General features: G+C 40.6%; 1 protein-coding gene and 1 non-coding gene across 3 annotated transcripts in view; one reads left to right on the top strand and one right to left on the bottom strand.

Annotated features, from left to right (window-relative positions):
- ROR1 (receptor tyrosine kinase like orphan receptor 1) overlaps positions 1-19659 on the top strand; it is a 407220-nt gene that overhangs the window by 253418 nt on the left and 134143 nt on the right. The gene's annotated exons all lie outside the window — the stretch shown is intronic.
- Positions 1121-1227, bottom strand: LOC112206987 (U6 spliceosomal RNA). The gene has a single exon (XR_002941465.1). It is a non-coding gene; the product is annotated as a U6 spliceosomal RNA (small nuclear RNA).

Here is a 19659-nt window from a genome sequence, read left to right as displayed (position 1 = left end):
GCCTCCCAGGTTCAAGTGATTCTCCTGCCTCAGCCTCCTTAGTATCTGGGATGACAGGCACCTGCCACCACATCCAGCTAATTTTTGTATTTTTAGTAGAGATGGGGTTTCACCATGTTGGCCAGGATGGTCTTGATCTCCTGACCTCATGATCTTCCTGCCTCGGCCTCCCAAAATGCTGGGATTACAGGTGTGAGCCACTGCACCTGGCCTTAATTTAGTTCTTATCTAAGACGTTGATATGGCTGTTGGCAGGAAAACGATGTAGACAGAGCCTCTATCATGATTATACCTTGTCTTGTTGCCAGTGTGGAGAACTGCCTCTCTTCTCTTACAAATGCATATAGTTTAGATTTTTTTAAAAAATTATTTTCACTGATTTCAGCATCTTCCTGTTTCTCTGAACTTTAAAGTCAGCATTCCCATTTTGTCACATTAATTCACTCAACAAGCATTTGATGAGCTATGTGCCAGTTACTGTGGTAGGTGCATAAATAAGTAATATGCATCTGTCCTCAAGATGCTCACAGTCTAGTGGAAGAAACAGATCAAATGAATTGGGCACATAATAGGTTTGGGGAAGTTTGGGTAAGACTTTGTGGAGATGACATTTGAGTTGGGTATTACAGGATGCATGGGCGTTTGCTAAATAGGAAGCAGATCAAGGACACATCTGGCCATGACCCACATCTCCTCTCTTTAGCCCACATGAATGCCAATATTGCATGCATATTTTCTCTCACAGTTGCTGCTGTTTTTCTGAAAGCAGTGTTTTCTCATTCACAATTAGATTTTTGTTCTTGGCATTCTAGAAGATGCAATTGCCATCCAGAAATGCTAAGAAGAAAAAATATGCACCATTCTAAGAGGACTTAAAAAATTTTTTTTAGATACATAGTAGGTGTATATATTTATGGAGTTTTTGAGATATTTTGGTACAGGTGTGCAATGCATAATAATCATATCATGGAAAATTGGTTATCTATTCCCTTAAGCATTTATCCTTTGTGTTACAAATAATCCAGTTATACTCTTTTAGTTATTTAAAATGTACAGTTCAATTATTATTGACTATAATACCCCTGTTGTGCTATCAATACTAAGTCTTATTCATTGTTTTAAAAATATGGAACACTTCATGAATTCGCCTGTCATCTTTGCCCAGGGGCCATGCTAATCTTCTCTTTATTGTTCTGATTTTAGTATATGTGCTGCCAAAACAAGCCCTAGAGGAATTTTTAAGGTGTATTCAGATCATTGAACATCCTATATCACTCTTATGTCTTGTTTCAGTACTAGTTTTATGATCATTAATTATCATATATTTATATTAATAAAAATAATATTTGTTAACATTTATAGAGTACCTTCCACATGCTGGGTGGAAGGTACTTAACCTGCCATCCTTCTGTGAATAGTACCTGTGAATCATACCTGTGAATGGTACCTTGCATATATTATCTCCTTCTACCATTAACAAAGAAGAAATCTGAGCTCAGAGAGGTTGAGTAACCTCAGGTCATGTAACTAATCAAGCAGCAAAACAGATTTGAACATTGGTTTCTCTGTCTCCTAAGCCTGACCATTTACATTTTCTTATTCTACCCCATTGGTCAATATACCCTCTGACTCTCTTCCTTGGTCTTTACCCATTGATTCTCCTCTGTAATTGCCCTTCATATTAGTCTGCTAGGGCTGCCATAACAAAGTACCACATGCTGTGTGACTTAAACAACAGAAATGTATTGTATTACAGTTCTGGAGGCTGGAAAGTCCAAGATCAAGGTCCAGCAGGAATCAGTTTCTGGTAAGGGCTCTCTTTCTGCCTTACAGATGGCCACTGGCTTCTTGCTCTGCCCTTACATGGCAGAGAGAGACAGACTGACAGAGAGAGAGGTCTCTTATATTTTTATGAGGCCACCAATCTTATCAGATTAAGGCCCCACCCTGATTACCTCATTAAACGTCATCTCCTAAAAGCCCTGTCTCCAAATACAGTCACATCGGGGTTAGGGCTTCAACCCTAACTCCAATATAAATTTTGGAGGAACACAGTTCAGTCCATTGTACCTTTCTTAAAACATCGCATATATTTTCATTTCTCCATGGTTTTGCTTATGCTGTTTTCCCAGCATAAGCTTTCTGTCTTTTAAAATCTTTCCAATTATTCATTACCCAACTCAAATGTCATTTCCCATGAAGCCTTCTCTGGTTTTCCAGTCAAATTTAGTTGCCCTTTCACCTACTCAATAATGATTTTTTGACTGTATTTTGATTGAGCCCCTATTTTACCCAAACTACATTATATACTTAAGCTCCTTGAAGTTAGGGACTCTGCCTTAATATGCTCCCGGTTTGCTCCCAATTTTATTGGTACTCCATAACATTTATGACTTGAGTTTTTCATTAGCTCTAAAGAATGATGGAGGCAATTGGGTGGGTGTCGGCTAGATAAGAGAAATGCTTGTGCCCATCTCCAAGTGTTGGAAGTGATGCCTTACAGAAGACAGAAAAAATGTTGCTTGAGGGGTTTAGACTGAGACCACCAGGTAAAAGTTACAAAGAAGCACATTTCTGCCCAGTTTATGGAAGAACTTTTTAATAAATAACAAAAAGGTGAAGGAAACTAACACTCATTGATAATCAGTTGCTAAACTGCTGCTTTACAATTTCCACTTCCACATGGTCTTATAAAATAGTTCCCATCTTTTATAGATGAGAAAACCACATTTCCAAAAAGTGTAAAGATCTGATATAAGATCATGTAGCCTACCTCCGTCACTCATTCCTTCATGGAGAAGTAATCTCCCTTTCTCTAGAGGAATTGAAGCCATCTGCATGACCAGTTTTCAGGAATGCTATATCGAGAATGCTCTGGGGGTGTTGGTATAACTAATATTTTAGTTTTCTTTCATCTCTAAAGTCTTCTGACTCAGGAATTCTCTATCCCTGACATAGATTTAATGGAAATAGACCTATAAAACCTAACTTCTCCCATCCCTTTGTGGGTAATATATATTAGAAAACTTATATTAAGATTATTACAAATTATCTTTACATTGTTTCATGTATGTTGGTCCAGTGAATTAGGGGTGTGTGTGTGTATGTATGTGTGTGTACGTATGTATGTGTGTTTTGAGACAGGATCTCACTCTTCGCCCAGGCTGGAGTGCAGTGACATGATCACAGCTCACTGCAGCCTCAATTTCCTGGCCTCAATCGATCTTCCCACTTCAGCCTCCTGAGTAGCTGGGATTCCAGGCACACACCACCATGCCTGCCTAATTTTTGTAGAGACGGAGTTTTGCCATGTTTCCCAGGCTGGTCCTGAACTCTTGGAGCAACCCGCCCGCCTCTGCATCCCAAAATGCTGGGATTATAGGCATGAGCCACCACGCCCAGCTTCTGTCAGTTAGTATTTATGAAGCTGTTTGGAGGACACAGCTTGGAAATATCCATACTAACAAAATTGACTTGGTTCTGACCAGTAGAGGCTATATTTTTCAACCAAAGGCTACACTGTCTGGGGAAGAAAATGGTAATATGCATGAGTAGTCCACGACTGTAGAAGTCAGATGGATGAGGTACTTAGCCTTGCTATCCTGAGTACATTCCATGCTGAAGGTGGGTCCCAGCAGCCTGAGCCCCCCAGGGTCAGCTTCTGGGGCAGGCAGCCAATGTTCTGATGTAGCTGCCATTTTTCTTGGATGATTCATGTGTGAAAATGTCTCCCCCAAAAGAATTTGGGTCATCTTGTTCTTTTTCCCAAAGCCAGGCTCTTATCAGACCAGAACAGTCTCTTCATACAAATGGATCCCAGTTGGGAAGTTTATGAATGTTAAGGATAGTTGCTCATTCCAAATACATAACCCTTTTTGTCTGTGGCATCTTATATTTGACTATATTGCTTTTTCTACTCAACAGAATTGGATCTTAGAATCCTGGAGCTGGTGTATATGTGACTTCAGAGATAACTTAAAAATGATCACATATCTCTGTCTTCTAAATTCAGATGGTTTAACTCATTATTTCTTTTTTCTTGTGAAGGCATAGCCTTGAATTTGAACACAGCTTTTGCTTGTGTGTGTATGTGTTTGTGTGTGCGTGCGCATGCACTATAACATTTTGGCATGTGCTATGAAACTCTTTTTTTTTTTCTGGTCAGAAGAAAGATGACAACACTGAATCGACTGCCAGTAACATCCAAAACCAGTTCAATATTACCCCCTGGTTTCTTTTCCTAGGAAAAATATCACAGGTATCTTCCTCCTCTTCCATTTTCATTATACAAAATATGGCCCGGCGCGGTGGCTCATGCCTGTAATCCCAGCACTTTGGGAGGCTGAGGCGGGCGGATCATGAGGTCAGGAGATCGAGACCATCCTGGCTACCACAGTGAAACCCCGTCTCTACTAAAAATAAAAAAATTAGCCGGGCATGGTGGTGAGTGCCTGTAGTCCCAGCTACTCAGGAGGCTGAGGCAGGAGAATGGTGTGAACCCGGGAGGAGGAGCTTGCAGTGAGCCGAGATTGTGCCACTGCAGTCCAGCCCAGTTGGCAAAGTGAGACTCCGTCTCAAAAAAAAAAAAAAAAAAAAAAAGCAAAAAGCAAAATATGTTGTTCCTGCATGGAGATGGGGGAGGAAGAGAATTATATTTTGCAGTGTCTTGCAAGGAATAAATACCATCAAAACACTTGAATATGAAGTTGACACTACTTTGGAATAATGTAGCCCATTGTGCCTGAAGCTTAACAGACATGACCCAAAGAAAAGAATGGTTCACACAATATCAAGAGTACTTTGTGGCAGAGGTGGGACCAGACTCCATCCCCTGGTCCTCACTGCACAGCCTTATAACATCATAGCTTCTCAGAAGTATCCTAAGATTGCAATGGAGACCAGACCAAGCAGTCAGCCCCATCAGAGCTTGGAGGATGCTATCAGGGAAGTGTATGTTTGTTTCTTCTTAATCACAGTCCTATTGTAAGCCTCAAGGATTTAGGACCCACAAAAGGACATTCTCAATTTCCACTGCTTTTTGTACTCAACTTTTAAAGTCAAAGATGGAAAAGGTAAGAAAATAAACAAGAGACTTTTTTTAAAAAACAATATTCTGTATGACACCACTTATATGAGGTACCTAGAGTAGTGAAATTGATAGACAGAAAGTAAGATGGTGGTTGCCAGGGATAGGGAGGAAAAGAGAATGGGGAGTTAGTCTTCAGTGGGCATGAGGTTTCAGTTTGAGAAGATGAAAAAAGTTTTGGGATGGATGGTGGTGATGGTTGCAAAACAATATGATTGTACTTAATGCCACTGAGCTAAACACTTAAAAATAATTAAAATTGCACGTTTTGTCACGTATATTTTACCACAGTTTTCAGAAAGTGCAACATCCTTGGTATAATCTGGAATCTCCATACCCCTATGCACATGCATCCCCAGAAACAGGATATCGTATTCTAAAGAATGATAATAACAAATTTATGCTATTTTTAATTCACCTTAATTTTGTTGTTTTCAAAATAATTGCATATACGTGGTTGCATCTGACAGTCACCAAAACTGGGAGAAAAGCATAACTGATCTTTTATTTCACAGATGAGTAAACTGAGGCTCAGAGTTACACTGCTGACAAGTAACAGAGTGGTACTAGAACCCAGGACTTCTGACATGTATTCCTGGAGCCATGCATGATCCTGTGTAAAAGTTCTAAGTTGATACTTAACATATTTTACTTACTAATCTTAGAAAAGAGATTAATACATTTTAAAAGGATTTTCAAAAACTTGAAGTGGTTTAGAGGTTTTAAGCATGAAAATAAGTTAACTTAGTTACCTCATTGTCTAGACATCCTGATTAATGGAGGTTTTACTATATAGTAATAATAATGACAAACCCTTATATAGAACTTCACTGTGCACCAGGTACTGTTCTAAGTACCTTAAGAACACTAACTCATTTATCAAAATGTACTATTTGTATTTAAAATGTATAATGAAATTTATTGAGACTTGCATGTGCCACTTTCCTAAGTGCTTTATACACTTTATCTCATTGAATCCGTATAACAGTCTGAAGCAACAGGTAATACTAGAGCTTGGAGATGTGAAATAATTTGCTCAAGGATACATGAGAACAAGTGACACAGCCAGGACTCAAACCCAGGTCCACCCATCTCTTTACTGTGATTCAGATGGTGTCATGTGTGTCTTTCTATTCACTGTTATCTCTAAATGTTAGTTACGTCATTCAGGCAGCTGGAGCAGTGTCCAAGTAGGGATGCTGGTTGGCTCATAGTTTACTTCTTGAAGACTTCTAATTTTACCCTGAAATTCTGGCTGGAAATTTTATTCCATTGCTGAAAATGGAAGAAATACAGCTTTCATGTTCATGCACAATTTGCTTTTTCATTTTTTTTTATTATCCTGAGACTTACTGTAAATCACACTTTCCCATCAGTCCTGGGGGTTCTGATTATGTTCATGGGGTCTAGCTAAGAGCAAGGGCAGTAAATTACTGCCACTTTGTTTGAAAATTTTTTTAGCCACAGTACATTAGCTGCTTTTGTTTGCTTTTCCACTGGTGGTGTGCCCATTTTTATTTCAGAATTTTTGTTTCTTGAATGTCTCATTTGTGAATAATGTAGCTTCCAAAATGGAATGATTGGAGAAAAAATATGAACGAGGGTGTCTTGTTTGGCACCTGTAAGATTTTTAAGCATTTATAGCAAACATGAATTATTGAGTCCCCCCTCTTTCTCTCTCATACTCTCTCTCACTCACTCATCTGCATTCTCTTTCCTTCCTATTCTCTCCATTCTACTCCATTTCCCAAAAAACAATTGCTAGATAGTGACCATTATGGTGGCTAATATCAGGTAACTACCAAGAAGTGCCTTCTTCTAGGCTTCTCTAAGTATTCTTGTTTATTTGAAAGATTGATAGATCAGAGGGTCAGGGGACGTGTTTTATTGTAAGTTTCTGTTCCAAATTTCCTGACATTTTCCATTAAAAATATATAAATAAATAAGCCTTTTAAAAGGAAGAAATGGAACTAATAAGAACCAGACCCTAAAGTGATGGTCAAAATGTCAAAAATAACTGCTTTTCCTTTATTCAGTATCATTAATCTCGAGGTAGATACCTACCTTTCCGTAGACTCTCCCTAATAGCTTGACCTGATTCTCTTGCTGGGCTATTCACAAATAGAGTGACTTCTAAAGTGACACCAAAATCCTCAGTAGCTCTCAGGAATTGGTGTGGGAGTTCAGTGGCAATATTTGCATATGTTTTTCAAATCACATCTTTTGGTAAAGTGATGAGAAAGGAGGCTGTGGCACACACTAGCAGTCCAGAGCACAAGGCCCCCTCATGAGTCTCCATCATCATAATGTTTGTGAGATCATCCTAAAGGTGCTAGAAAATAGTGATGCTTGTGTGCAACCTAGAAGAATTTGAAAATTAACTGATTTTCCTCAAGTTTGTCAGAGTTTCTAAAGTGGCTTTGGAAAGGGTTCCAGTGCACATGAAGAGGAAGCTTAAGTTAGACAATGTTTGTCCTTATCAATAATCCATACAAAAATTGTTTATTTCATTTTCTTGGACTTTATATGCGATACCTTTCAGGGAGGCTGCCTACCTCATAATAGCCCTCTGTTGTCTGATAGCTGCTTTCACGACCCATCATGAGGTGCCTTCAGCAGCCATGTTTGAATTTATAACCCTGTCCTTCTGGTGAGAGTTGATTGGACCAGGGAGAGGACACCTGGCCCAGGTTACGCCAGAGTCTCTTTCCCAGGAATTTGCAATTGGAACTCAGAGGTAGCCTGTTAGTGTTTGTCAGTTGCTGTTAGTGCCAGGAGATCAATCTGGGGGCCATAGAGTGTTGATCTTCTACTGTGTGCATAGAAAAGCCAAGAAAGCTGGTTTTCAAAGAGAGATTTAAGCAGATTCATAAAGAGAATTAGAGTCTGGGGGTGGAGGGAGATTCCTGATCTGGTTCCCGGCAGCTTTCCAGTTCTTGGTTCTCGTTCCTCCCGAAACCTGGCCAGACATCTTGCCAGAGTTTCACAAGAAACCCTTGCATCCTGTGTTAAATTCCCCATCCACCTCGTCTGCTTTTCCTCACCCTCTTACACTGGCTTGAGTTAGTTCCTGTTGCATGTAATCAAAGAGTCTTAACAAAGACAGATTGATACCTCTCTGGTGTGTATTTGATTATAGAGATGGCCAAGTAAACACATAGATGGATGTTCATACTTGCCCTTTGGTACCCTAGAAGGTTTGAGTTGGGAACAAACCTCAGAGATCTCCTAGCCTTATCCTCACATTAGACAGATATGGAAACTGAAGGCTATAGACAGGTAAAATAAGTGATTTACCCAGGGTCACACAGCTAGGACTCGATCCCTAGCCTTCTGGTCCTCAGGCCAGCCAATGTTCTTTCTAGGCTGGCTCCCTAGTGCCATCCATCCATCCATCCACCCATCCATCCAGTAAATATAAACTGAGCAAGATTCTGCTACATGACAGGTACTGGGGTACATGTTTTTTGTCCTCAACAAACTCACAGTGTGGAAGGACCAAAGTTCTTTATGTTTATTTTTACTTCATTCCCTGGGGTTTCCCATCTGGAGGGCACTTTGCTAACTTTGCTAGCCCACGATCACAGCGAGTTCATCCAGGAATCTCCCAGAATATACTCCCATCATGTATTCTCTGTGCCTCTTGGGTCTATTCTTTCCTAATATTTGTGATAATCCATGTTCATATTGAATCTCCCCTGGGAGATCCTTGAAACCAGGGACTGTGTGTAAGTCATTGCTTTTACTTCTTAGCACAGAATCTGTCACAAGGTACTTCTCCAATAAATGTCTGCTTTTCTAGAGAGTTTACTTCACTCCTTAGAATCTCAAGTGAGAGCTGTGTATCAGTTAGCTCCTGCTAGGTAACAAACCACAACAAACATAGTAGCTTCCAGCAACAATCATGTATTATTATTCTCTCTCCTGGTTCTGAGAGTTGACTGGGATCAGCTAGATGATTCTTGTGCAGAGTCTCTCATGTGGTTGCAGTCAGATGGTGGCTGGGTCTAGGGTCATCTTAAAGACTTTGTCATTCACATGTCTGGTGTCTCGACTGAGAGGACAAAAACAGCTGGAGTCTGGAACAGCTGGGGCTGTTTCACACACAAGTGTTGTTTGCACAAGAGATGTCCAAGAGCATCTCTTTATTCTCTCCAAGCACTCTCCATGTGGTGGCCTCAGGGTAACTGGTGACTGAAGGCTCCCAGAGGGATTGCCTCAAGTTTTTTTAAACCTGACTCTGAAGTCTCTCACACAGTGTCACTTCTGCAACATTCTGTTCTCAGAGGTCCTGCCACATGCAAGAAAGACACGATCACAGAGGTCCTACCAGGTGCAAGGAAAGGGCACACAGACTCCACCTTCTCATAGAAGGAGCATCAAACAATTTGCAGATAGGTTTCTACATCTCTGCTTTATATGTCTTCCTGCATGAGAAATATGAAAAAATGAACACTTTTCAGGGAGCTTTCATTTCAGCTGTAAGCCATGATTTTCAGACAACTGATAGTTTCTGGCTTCACTGACAGCTACATCCATTGCAACTAGTTTGCTAGCCCGAGCTGCAGTTACTCACAGAATTTGCTAACTATGGACTTTAGTGGCCTAGGAGTTAGCATGGGCAGGCAAGGTGGATCAGGGCCTTGTTTTATCATGCAATTCTTGTGTGCTGGGAACTGGCTAGGCTCTATGGTTAATAAGACCGTGATGAAAAGATGCCTTGGGGTTCCTCAATGTAGTCATATATGAGTGGTTCTGTTTTTAGTTGTCACCATGATGAGGGTGTGCAGTTGACATTTATTGAATAGGGGTTTAGGATGTTAAACACGCTACCATGTGCTAGCAATCCTGCTGGAGGAGGAACTTTCCTACCAAAAATGCTAATAATTTCTGACCTAATGTCAGAAACACAGTGAAGTGGGGAAGCTGTGAGAAGTGCACTGTGGAGTCCTCAGCAGATACGCATGGTACATGTCACCAAGGGTGGCATCTGGTTTGTGTGCCACACTCTCCCCAAAACAACTGCACAGCTTCTGCCCTTCCTCTCCCCTCTGCAGCCTTGCTCTCCATCAAGGCCCAATGCAAGCACCCCCTACTCTCTCACACCTTCCCTGATTTCTAGAGCTGGATAGGTTCACCCCCTCCTGAGCATAAAACAGCCCTTTCCTTACCTCTTTCCTTGTTCTGATTATTTTCATATGTTTCTTTTGTATCACTGTTTTGCGAGGCCAAGGAGAGATGGGACAGGTCCCCCCTCCATGTCCGCACAAGTGTTTAATAAGTATTTGCTTATTTATCTTCTGTTTCCCCTCTCCTGTCTACTCCTCGCCTCCCCTAAATGCCTGCACATTCCAGCAAGAGGACAGGAAGTCTGGGGTTTCTCCGCCTCTCCACTCCACACTGGGTCTTGCCCACTCTGCCTGATAAAAGTCAGGGAACCATCTGGCCTCTCTGCCACCACCTCAGTAACCTTGGCCAGCCTGTTTTGATCTCAGCCTCCCTTTCTCCACCCTATCTTGTGAACGCCTTCAACACTCAGCATCTTGACCACACACTTGGCTTTTGCTCTCACTCTGACTTGTACTTCCAAATTAGATCCCTAGAATAGCTCTGCTTTCCTTCCAGATCTTAAGGGGCTCCTGAAGGACAGAGGCCGCATCACCTCTTTTTAAAAAAATTCCACCGATTGCAAGGTGTTACCTCCTTTGGAAACCCTTCTCTGACACCTCTGGCCTGGAAAATGGGTTAAGTTTCCCCTTTCTAGGGTTCTTTACCACCCTGAACATACCCAGATCACACTTTATCATGATTATCTCTTTGCCTGCATGACTCTGTAGCCAGGATGAGTGATCTTTGAGTACAGGCTCTTAGGTTTTTGTTTATCTATTTATAATAGGTAGCAAAATAAAAATAGATCCGTTCATCTCTTCATCTAGCATTTTACACGTCTATCTTTAGCAAGCCTGTGATCAGTTTAAGGAGCCACAGCAAATGAAAAAGGCATGGTCCCATCCTCAAAGTTCACGGCCTTGTGTGTTGAATTGATTTTTGTCTCTTGCTACAAAGAAAATAGTACCTCCTTCAGTCTTCATCTCCAGATTTCTCAGTGCTTTTCTGTTTTCTTGAAAAGCAGTAGAGCAGATAATTTCTAATTGTTGAGGAATCTGGTTCAAAATTTCAAGGCAAAACCGCCCCATTCATGAGAGAGAACATTCAAGTGACAGGGCCTTCACCATTGCACTGCCCTGCTAACAGGAGACCTTGAGTTGTGGTCAAGTCAGCAGATTCTTTTAAATTTTGAAATACAGATCTTGCATAATGAATGGAGAAAGCGAGAAAGAATGGCTTGTGTGCCCTTTTGTGCTCCTTGAAGTTTACATTCTGGGAAAACATCAAACTGGAGTGTCAGCCTTGGTGGAACTGAGTTGGAAAGCTGACTGGCACACAAAGGGATTCTGGTCCTGTTTAACCAAGATGTGACTTTAGAACACTGAGATTGTATGACTTTATGGATCCCCAGAGGAATAGAAATTCATGGGCCAGAATGACAAACTTTTATTTTGAAAGCCACCTAGGCTCCACTTAGAGCCATCAAATGCTTGAGAATTTATTATGACTGGGCAAGCCACTGCCTAAGAGTCAGGCCAGGGTAGTGAAAATACACACGGACTTTGTCTTTGAATGACCTGAATGTGGCCTAGTTCTTCCTAGCACAGGGCTCTCTACCAGAGCTGAAAGCACAACTGTTGCATTTGCATGACATAGAAGCAGCCAAAAGCTTCCACAGTGAGGATCATGTGTCGTGTTGATGCTGAGGCATCTCCTGCGCATGGTACTGAAATCACAGAGATGACTTATGATGTGTTCTGTTTGTGTTGGCCCAAAGCCCAAACCAGAAATGTATTTCAGGCTTGGCTTTCTAGATTCTATCTCCAGTCATGTAAAAGTTCATTACGTGGACCCACTCATCCTGTCCTGCTATAGTTAAGGTCTGTCAGCATTTTTCAAAGGTTTATAATTCAACCACAAAGGAGAATGCAGTCTTTAGGCTGCAATGTGACCTATAAAGCTTAAGCCCCGGGGTCAGAAACTTTGCTTTTTTGTTGTTGTTTTTAAGTTAGGCCCTTACTAAGTTATAGTGAAGCAAAGTAATAGCTGGTGGTTTTGTTATTATTATTTGGTTTGGTTTTACAGGGATGGGAAAAGCTTCAAGTGACTTCTTGGAATGTAGATGTACCCTAAACCTAAAGAGTTGTTAGGCCTATAGATTTACTTATCATCCTAGCATTCAGCTAAAGATGGGGGTTTAGTTTTTAAAAATTTACCATTTTAAAATTGGGATGGATGAGGCTGAGAAAGTTAGAAACAAGATTGGGAATATTTCACCAAAACTCAAGGACCAATTCTCAAGCCAGAAACTTTGTATTCAAAATACTAGTTAAAAGACTTTGGTCATATTATATAAAAATCAAGTCATTTCCCTGATGGTTAAGTTTGTTTCTGCTCATAAATTCTAAGTATTCCCACTTAAAAATTTAAGTGAAAAATGCACATATGATAAACATAAAGTAACAAAATGATACCTTCTCATAATAAAAACACTTGAAAATTTGAGGTAAAATAGATACAAAAATACATTTTCTATGTCTGTTCAGCTGCTATAATAAACTACCATAGACTGGGTGGCTTATAAAACAACAGAAACTTATTTCTTACAGTTCTGGAGGCTGGAAGTTCAAGATCAGGACACCAGCATGGTCAGGTTCTCCCTGTTGAGGGCTCATTTCCTGGTTCACAGACAGCTGTCTTCTCATTGTGTCCTCACATGGTAGGAGAGGCAGGGGATGTCCCTGGGGTCTATTTTATAAGGGGACTAATCCCATTCATGAAGGTACCATCCTCATGACCTAATCACTTCCCAAGGCCCCACCTCTTCACCCTGAGCATTCAACATATACATTTTAGGGGGCCACAAACATTCAGACCATATATCCACAAAAGCTTATAATCAGCAAAAGGTCTCTTAGAGTAACCTAATTTGTGGTTACTAAGGATCCCATTAAATAACCTGCTCCTGGGGTAAAAATAAAGACTGGTAAAAATCATAGCACCTTTGGTGTGGGAAGGAGGTTTTATCTGGATGGTCTCAAGTCAATTAATAGTGGGAAAAGTTCTTAATGACAGTATGTTATAAAATGCAGATTGGCAGTAGGGACAGGAGAAGAGTGTCAATGGAACTGAGTTCCAGTCCAACCTGTGTACAGTCTAGCTATGCTAAGACCTCTATAAACCTTGGTATCTTCCTTAAAATGGGGCTGGAAAATCCTATGTGTATATACAGGGTTCTGGTGATGACAAAATGCAATAATACATGTAAAATGCCTGATAGAATCAGTGCCCAATATATGTTTTTCCCTTCTTCTCCCACCTTTATTAATTATACCTGAGACATAAAACAATCTAAATGCTGGAGACCAGCCACTCTCATTTGGTAGAGATCTTTTCTTAAAAGGAAGAAGTAGTTTCCCTGAGCTTTTAAGAGTGCATTTACATACAATGTGTCTATTTGTAAAAAAGACCTATTCATTAAAATAAGCCTCTAAGTAGCAAAGTGCAAGTTTTCTTAAACTCCTTTGAGTGGCACCACATGCTAACTGGGCTTCCTAAGGAAAGAACTGTAAAGGTGGCTGTCTTTCCCCATTAACCCTGATTTATAGGGGGTTTTGCTCTAAGTGCATATTTGCAGAACCATTCTTAATGTGTGTGTGTTCTCTCCCCAAAAAGGAGGCACATTATTGGCCATTTGTTGTCTTTGGTCCAGTGGATACTCTTTAAACCCACTCTTACTACTCTGTAGTCAATAGCCCAAGCTCAGCTTGATGCATTAGTCCTTGTGTTTTCAAGAAAATGTGTTCGGCCAGCACCCAGCCCAGCACAGCACTTCTTTTCTTTTCACTTTTAACCATCATATCCCCTGGTTTCCAGCAGGTTCATTCACCCAGAAAATGTTTATCTTCATTGTGCCACCTCGGTACTTAACCTGGGGCAGAGGTGTGGATACTGGAGAGTGCAAGAGGAAGGGTTGGGTTGGAGGTGCGGTTTCACTCTTTATCAGTTATGTGACCTTAGGCAACACACTTAATGTCTCAGCATTGGTTTCTTCTTGTAAACAAGGGATTGTAGTGGAGAATACTCCTGAGGATTTTTGAGGAATAAATTAATTACAGGGTTTAACAGGAAGCCAGGCAAGAATCAGGGGTCAGGAAATGGTAGTGATAGTTACTGTAGCCAGGTGTTCTCTTATTCACTGCACAGGAGAATCATTTGAAGAAGGGCTTTTAAAAATGCTCATGTCTGGATTCCATCCTCGAACAATTAAATTAGAATCTTTAGGGGTGGGACCCAGGTATCAGTACTTTTTTCTGGAATACTTTTGATATTCCAGAGATGGATTAAATCCTTTAACCCCCACAACATCCCTAATGGGTAGGTATCATTATTAGCCCATTTCACATTTGAGGAAACTGAGGCTTAGAGAGGTTAAATCACAGCAAGTAAAAGGTGGTGCTCAGATATGAAGCCAAGCAGTCTAGCTCCAGAGCCCATGCTCTTGGTTGGTGTGACGCAGTCTATTATTATAAGCAGCGCCTCCAGTGAGATGTCTGGTGAGAGCTAAGATCCAGCAGGTGGGGTCATCCGATGGTTTCGGTCCCTTCATACCTTCAGGTTACCCACCTCCTGCTTTTACCTTCAGCTCTGTGTGTTCAGGACTTCCCAGCAGCCCTGTGTCAGATAACGAACTGTGGTTATTCAGAAGTCCCCTGCTATTTTCGGCTGATTTTATTAAACTCAGCTTGTGGCTTGGACTCAAGAATGTGCAAGCTGATTTAGATTATGCTTTGCATTGAGTTTATTAAGATAAAAAATATTTCCCGAGATAGTGAGTCAGAAGTATTTATGGTGAAGTGTGCTGAAAGTGAATGCAGGTTGATAGCGTGAACAGAATGTTCTCTCCAAGTCAAATGCGATGACCTAACTGTGTTTGGCAGCCTTCCTTTATGTTTAGCTAAGCATTTCATTTCATGTTGGGAACCTCCTCCCTCTTCTGAAAAGCATCAGTCATGTGGGAGGCTAGGATTTTGGCATGTGCCTCTTTTGATACCGAGACCCAGGCCCTAAACCTAATTGTGACTGGCTCCTCGGCTGACTGGCTGGGTTGCCATGGCAATGGACTGCTCAACTCTTTATATCTCAGTTTCTCTCACCTGTCAAAATGGGAATATAACACTTGGCCCCACCTTCCTCCCTGAGGAGAGATGGGGGTACTTTGAAAATTAAGTAATAAATGTTGGGAAGGATTTGTGGATTTGTGGATGTGACATCTTGTCAAGTGGGTAAATAATAAATGGGGTGTCTCCAAAGCTAATTTGCCTAAAATTCACTTGAGCCTTCCATTTACTTCATCAACCAGCGTTTATTAAATGCCTACGAAGTTCACAATAACACATGAAGTGCTGAGGGGAATACAAAAAATGTAAAAAGGAGGAAATAGAGTCTCAATTCCCAGAGAGGTCATAAACTAACCTTTTTCTTGCAGTTTGCTTTTTCTGGTTCATTAAGCCTCAGTACAGACCATGCCTGCACTGTATTTAAAAAGCTCATTCTCAATGATGACTTCCAGTTACGTCTTAAGCAACTAGTGGTGATTTAGTTGTTTTCAGTACCAGTGGGTATTGTCACGTGCTTGATGGACTCATAAAAAGGCAAGAATATTTTTTAGTCCAGGTTATGAGTGGTGCAAAGGACAATGAAAGACTACAGGTTGGATTGATTGGGAATCTGATTGCATCAGATCATAATATGGTCTCTGCTGTTCAAAGGCGTGGGTTTGGGTCCTGGCTCTGCTGCTTTCTGGCTGTGTGACTTTGGGAAATTCCTTAACTTCTCTGTGTCTCAGTTTCCTTATCTCTAAAATGAGGTCAGTTTTAGAGTCTACCTCATAGGATTGTTGTCAAGTTTAAATTAAAGTGTGTAAGATGCTCAGAATAGTGCCTGGCATTTTGTAAATGCTCAGAAAAATGTTAGCTATGATCATCACTTTCCATTGTTAATGGGAGAAGATGGTGGCACTAAAAGGATACTGGCATTTCATTTTCCTACATTGTAAAAATAACAAATCCTTTTTAATTCAGAGTCCTAAACTTTTGCCCAGATCTGACACAATCGCTTGGGATTGCCCCAAAGCCCCAAACTGCTTGTTCGGAAATAGAAAACATGCCATCCAAGTCACTCTGCTCTCTGACTCATACTGTTCAGGGCCTGAGCTCACCCATTTTGTTCTGAAAGCCTTACACCAGTCTAGGACCCCGAGGGCTGGGAAAGGGCAGCTATGGAGTGTGATGGAAACAGCGCTGGGCTTGGTGTCCAAATCCTGGCTTTGCCTTTTATTAGCTGTAAACTCTGGGATAGGCTGTTAAGTCCTCTGAACTGCAGTTTACCCATCCTAATTGTGCAAAAGCAATGGTGGGTGAAACTGCTCAAACAAATTCAGACAATGGCACCAACTGTACCAAACTCGTGGTCACTGTACATTCCACTGCCATATACTTGTAGTTGAAAAGAAAAAAAAAGCCAATTGCACTTAAGAATGTCTTCCATGAAGCAGTAAAAATTATTAATTGTATTAAATCTTGACCCTTGAATACATATATTTTTAATATTTCATATGGCAGATGGGCAGTATACGTAAAGTACTCCTGCCAAATACTATGACTGTCTCAAAGAAAAGCATTTGAGTTCTGAGCTGAACTAGCCACTTTTACTTTAAAGAATGACCGACAGAAAAATTATGGTTAGTTATTCTTGAATATTCTTTAAAATGAGGAAAATGAACCTGCCGCTTGAAGGAAACAGGAGTATTAGTTGCCAATAATAAAATTTGAACTTTCCAGAAAAAGTTAGAATTTTGCGAAACTTTTAGCCACCATCACGAGCTTGACAACTTCTTCCCAATCATAACTGATGGCACTGGTGGTGATATTAATGCATTTGAATTTTCTATATTAGATAAGTAAGGGTGTCCACATTTTGAAAACGAACGTAACTCAGTAAACCAGTGTTCTCTAAACAGGCAATGCATGATGTTACAAAATCGTATGTAGGTAGAATAACCATTCAAAGTACAAGATAAATCAATCCATTATAATTTAATAGATTATGAAAAGTTTATTGATATGATTTCAGATTTCACATTGCAACCAACGTTTAAGAAACTACCACCTATCAAATTTTGGTGTAGTATCAAAGAAGAATATCCTAAATTATCTGAAAGACTATTAAAAACCCTTCCCTTCTCCAACTGTGCGAAGCCAGATTTTCTTCAACTAAAACAACATACCTCAACAGATTGAATGCTGAAACAGGAGGCTTCAGCTGTCTGGTTTTAAGACAATAATAGATATTCAATAATAAAAAAAAATGCCACTTTTCTCACTATTTTTGGTATATGCGTGTGGAAAATATTATTTTTACTAAATATTTTATTGAAATATTTATGTTAAGCAATGGGATTGTTTTTATTTTTAAATAAGTTAATAAACAAATATTTTAAAACTTTCTCCCCTCAGTGGCATCAATATTTTAAGGATTATCTAGGAGTCCTGAGACCAAAGAATTTGAGAACTTCTATCCTACAGCATGGACTCTGGAGCCAAAATAATTTGTTTAAAATCTCACTTCTACTTACTGTCTGTGTGATCTTGGACAACTTTCTTACCCTCTCTGTGCCTTACCCTCTCTGTTTTCCATGTGTAAAATGTTCATAACAATAACTGTCATGATGATAAATACCATTTAGGTGTTAGGTATTACCACCATCATTATGAAATCATTATTGTTGTCAGTGTCATCATCATCATTATTACTAGTATTAGCACTGGAAGGCATCATTTGTTCAGGGACACAGAGCTAGAGGTGGATTCAGTGGGACTGGAACTTTTCCCTTAAGCCAGACTATACCCTACCTCCCACTTACCATCTGCCATCTTGACATTTGCAGTCTAGGGAAGAAGGGAAAAAAAGATGAGAAATCTTCCATAGCTCAAGCACATATCATCAGAGCTACTGAATCAAACCACTGAAAAAGGTACAAACAGCCAGGTTTACACATAAAATCCAGATTGCTTTGTCTGGCATTCAAGCTCACTGGACACCTGCTGCCTGTCATCCAGTTGTTCTGCAGCTGCCCATATAGAAACACAAACTGTCTCAGAAGAAGCAGACCCAACCCCAAAGGCCCAGATTATGAATCCAAAGCCCAGGGAGGTGAAGTGATGGTCTGACACACATCGCTAGTGAGTGGCAGAACTGCTACTTGAGTCTAGTGTGAATTCCCTCTGGACTGGACACCTTTGCTGGGATGCCCAGGTGTTCTCTGAAGGTCTATTAGTTCTGCTTACTAAGTAAGCAGCTACAGATGGCCAACAAATTTGAAACTTCTTCTTTGTCAGTGAAAAGTTAAAACCAAATTCCCTGTTTGTGGCAAGGCTCCTTTGTTCACTAAACACAAAGATCTATTTACATTTCTTTTGTTCTCTCTGGAAACACACTGCTTGGGTCATCTACTACACTGACTTCAAGGTGCCCTGCAACCCTCATGTTGTTTTTAGATAGATATTTTATAGAGCAGATCAGGTGAGGTGCCTGGCCTCTGGAGGGAAACCAGAAAGAACATCAGCCAGCACCCATGGCTAAAGCTTAGGCCCATTAACCAGACAGTCTTGGCTGAAGTTAGGGGAAGAGCACAACCCTGTGGATATATGTGTGTCCACAGCCCACCTTGGTTTAGGGAGATATTCCAACTCTCCATGGGTCTCATGGTACCAAATCCCAGCCCTCAATGGGTCTCATGGTACCAAAGCAGACTGGTGGAGTGAAAAGATTTGGGCTTGGCAGCCAGAGAGATGTAAATTGGACCTCAGTTCTGCCACAAGGCCTCCGGCAAGTCACTAAACCACTCTGATCCTAGGTTTCCTCGTTGTAAAACAGTGATAATGACTTCTCCCTTGCAAAGTTAGCATACAGGTGAATACTAAAGTAAAGCCCTAGCATATAGTAGGATTTCAAAATAGTCCATTATTGGTCCGGAACTGGCCAGCTGCCTCAAATGGACTTTCTTTAGGTGCTTGGCTGAGCCTGAGGATTAAAGGCCATTAGTGATGGAAGCTTTGGGCAGTTTCCTGAGTAACCATGGGGCAAGTCTGCTAATCTCTGAGACATGACTTCCTCATCTGCACTGGAAATCATAGTAATTAATGTGCCTTTCTTACTTCTCTAGATTGTTAGAGGATAACAGGAGACAGAGGCTGTGAAAACATTTTGTCATGTGAAAAGTGGTATACAGAAGTTATTGTTATGAAAACAATAGTAACAACATTAATTAACATTTTTGAGTGCTTACTTTTTGCCAAACACTGGTTGAAGTGCTTCCGAGATGTCACTCACTTTCATTTTAATCCTCTTCTAACAGTTCCCTCAGATGGAGCCCTGTTTATTATTTCGGTTTTTCCGTTGGT

This window comes from Pan troglodytes, chromosome 1 (genome assembly GCF_028858775.2).
Source record: "Pan troglodytes isolate AG18354 chromosome 1, NHGRI_mPanTro3-v2.0_pri, whole genome shotgun sequence".
Lineage (NCBI taxonomy): Eukaryota > Metazoa > Chordata > Mammalia > Primates > Hominidae > Pan > Pan troglodytes.
This window is presented reverse-complemented; position numbering and strand designations above follow the sequence as displayed.